Source organism: Lycium ferocissimum, chromosome 10, assembly GCF_029784015.1.
Source record: "Lycium ferocissimum isolate CSIRO_LF1 chromosome 10, AGI_CSIRO_Lferr_CH_V1, whole genome shotgun sequence".
Lineage (NCBI taxonomy): Eukaryota > Viridiplantae > Streptophyta > Magnoliopsida > Solanales > Solanaceae > Lycium > Lycium ferocissimum.
The window spans coordinates 35,033,228-35,036,918 of NC_081351.1; positions in this window are offsets into that span (position 1 = coordinate 35,033,228).

Consider the following 3,691-nt stretch of genomic DNA (forward strand, 5'->3'; position numbering starts at 1 on the left):
AGGCTTTGTTGTATCCTGAAGGGAATTGCTTGTATTTTTCCCAATACATATACGAGCAATATCTTCCAAAGGAAAGTCAATTTATCCACGCCTCAAAGCCATTGATTTCCTATTTTTCTAACAGCCTCTTCATGCATGAAAGCTCCACCAGCTGCCCTAAGAGGGGCTCATCTACAAACGTTAATTTAATTATAACCAATATAACAAGCTTTGTTACATATAACAAATTAAAGTGCTAATTCATGTAATTATGGAATAACCCTTTATGTAAATATCTGATTTTAGCATTAATGTAAACCCATCTTATTAGTATTTCAGCATGAATAGAATGCGAAGTCGGATATTTCAGCAGGTAGAGTTCTAATCGTAGTACTAATTAAATCCTATCTGTTCTAACTTCTCTTACTATATTCCTCGCGGGCCATCACTAAATAATGACAGAAAACAATAAACTACAGGGTGTTGCCACAATTATATATATATATATAAAATACAGCTAGGCAAAAGATGAGTGATGTGGTACCTCTTTTTGGCTAAAGATCCTATTTATCTTTTTTCTCCTTTTTTGTCTTTTTCTTCATTATTTTATTTCAAAAAGTCATCTTCATAACTCACACATTTATTTTAATAACTTCTATTTCAATAATATGCATTAAACTTTTCCTTTAATTCACACATTTTCATCTCCATAACTCCTACTCTTAATAATCTCCATTACTCCCATGTCTTTTCAAGTTCATAACCCCCAAACAATAGGTTACTTATAAATTATGACACCTTATCATAATTTTCTCATAAATTTTCTTTTGGTCACAGGTGAAAAATGGCAAATCCATATTAGAACAAGGAAAACAGATTCTTTACCTAACGCTTGGTCACTTTTGTTAGATATCATCCAATACTTGGTTATTTTCATTTTACATCCAATGTGTATGTTTAAGTGATTTTTTTCTTATTTTCCATTTCATTTTTTCCAAATTTCCTTTTATTTCCATTCCTTTTTATGATCTATTTATTTTATGTTTATTTGATAGAAATGAGAATATTCGGTTGCAAAGGAGGTAAGAGTTGAAAGAAGAAAGAAGAAAGAAAATGGCACCAAATCTGGGGCAGCATATGCTTATACATCGTTATATGTCAAAGACGTTGCTAAATCTATTTTTTCTGTGCTAAAGCATTTGGTTACAACGTTCAGTCGCGTAGATGATAATCACAAGTACGTTCTTTGTTCGATTTTGTTCGGTTAATTTTAGATTTGAGTTTAAGAGAATTGCTTTTATACAGAGGTTCATGAAAATTGTATTTAGAATTTGATAGTTTATTTTTATTTTCGAAAGTGATAGACAAAAGATAATGTTCCACTTTTATAATATGATTTGAAGTATGAAAGTCAAACCTCTTAATTTTCGATATCAATTTGGACAAAAATATTTCAAGTCCTTTGAAATAAAATTTACATGTTCATAAACTATATAAAAAAAAGTACTATAAATCACAATAGAAAGTAAAAATAATATTCATTTTTATTTTATTCTTTTTGTGGAAATGAAAGGGTGGAAAATAAGTAAAGAAAAAAGTAAAAATAAAAAATAAAAAGTAAAGAGGACGTAAAATAATGGAAGAGGGAAAGGGAATGACAAAAATTAATGCTAAGGTTGGAGAAGAATGATGGGCGGGGGAAGATGAAAAGGAAGGAACAGAAAAAGAAAAAAGAAAAAAAAAAAGAATAAAGAAGGGAAAAAAGTAAAGAAAAGTATGAAAACAAGTTGTTAATGAACAAAATGTTGTAATTTTGTATGTGATTTTTCCCCTCTTAAAGAAAATAATCACTACTCTCTATGCAATGTGGCGTCATATAGTGACAAGAGATCACTTTTTACACAATATATAGTAATATGTATGCGGTAAAATTAGGTGTGTAATTCAAACTTCGATAATGTTGCGGGCATATGTTATTTTTGTATTATCCTTCCTTTTAGATTTTAAATAAGGAAGAATTATGAAACAGAATTATGAAACTATTAAATTTAAACTCACTATGAAAAGATAAATTCTTATGTATATATATAAAGTACTAATTATACAACAAAATGTTTTAAAATTTATTACTAATCCGTACATAAAGAAATCAATTTTCTTTAAATTATACAAGACTAACAATGTTTAAGTAATAAAAAAAAATTAGAGAAAATATAAAATTAAATGTTAATAATAAAATAGACTAAAACTTGAAACTAAACTATTTAAATTCGAAGGCTAACTTTTTTATATTCATATATAAGAAAAAATATTATTTACATCCTTCCTCACGGCGCGAAGCGCGGCAACTTCACTAGTGAAGTAATAAACTCGGCACTTTCTAATTGTCCGTACGATTCACTTAAACAACAAATAATTAATACTAGTAAATATGAAAAAGCACTTGAGAGTAGCTGACCATGCCTTCCTGTCCTGAGTTTTTTGCTCCAGAAATCTGTAAGTTTTGAAATAGCCAGCTAGATTAATTCGGCATTACCTGATCAGATATGATTCGTACCTCCCATAAACCAGTAACTAAACCTTTTTTTTAATTATAAGTTGTCAATCTTTTTTGCTTGTTTCACGTGCCCTTATCTTTGTAGAGAAATATAGCAGAAGAAAAGTAAATGGGGGAAACCTTCTGCTAGCCCAAGATCGTTAACTAAGATCGGAAGATTCAACGTAACTAAAGAAGAGAAACCTTAAAAAGAGGACTTGGTTATGGAAGAAAGGCTTCTTGAATTGGCTTTGACTGACTTGTATTGGGTTAACTTGGCTTGATTACAAATGTTCAAGGCCACCCGTATTTATACTTGTCTAGGGATGGTTCTATATAGAATTACCTAGATATATCTACAAAATACCTAGTTAGCCTTATCTTCTAACAGTTCTACTCTAGAGCATCTAGATATTATTCTAGGATCTCGATAATTCTATCCTCTACAAATATCTAAGTGTCTAGAATTTCTAGACAATTCCTAAGTATAAATATCAAACATATTACAATACAACTTTCTAGAAACTCTTCTAAATATCTAGCTATGATATTTATTCTTTCAAAAAATTAACTTTAATTTTTCACACTCCCCCTTAAAGTAAATTTTTGGAAGCTATCCCGAACTTGTCGCGGAAGAACTCAGACAGAGCTTTTGGGCGTGCCTTGGTGAAGATCTCAGCAATATTTTCCCGACACTTCTTCCTTCTTCAAATGATGATGGTTTCCTATCATCGATCGTTTCTGCAAAGAAGCATGAATTCGTACCGACAAACTTTTCATGTATGTGGCGGGCAGGCTTGATAATAGTTCTTTTAGGCCTTTGTGAACCACGTGAATCATCATGCTGAGTTTCACGTTCTTGAGTTTTCAGACTCCCCCTTTCTCTTAGCTCCTTGACAATTCGATTATCTGGATAAACACCATCAATTTCCTGCGAAGCCTCAGTACCACCGCAGGGTCCACCACCAGATTTCCTTTCCAGTTTCTCAATAAGCAGTTTGGCAGTTTCAGAGCTTCCAAAACACATAACGTATGCCTTTCCATCTGAAATTAAGCCTTCAAGATCAGCTTCTTCATCTTTTCGATCTTTAGCTTCTCCACCTGCTTTCAGTATTTGCTCTGAGCCATTGATTGACCTTGATAAGACAGATGATTGACCAGAGACTTCAACTTCCA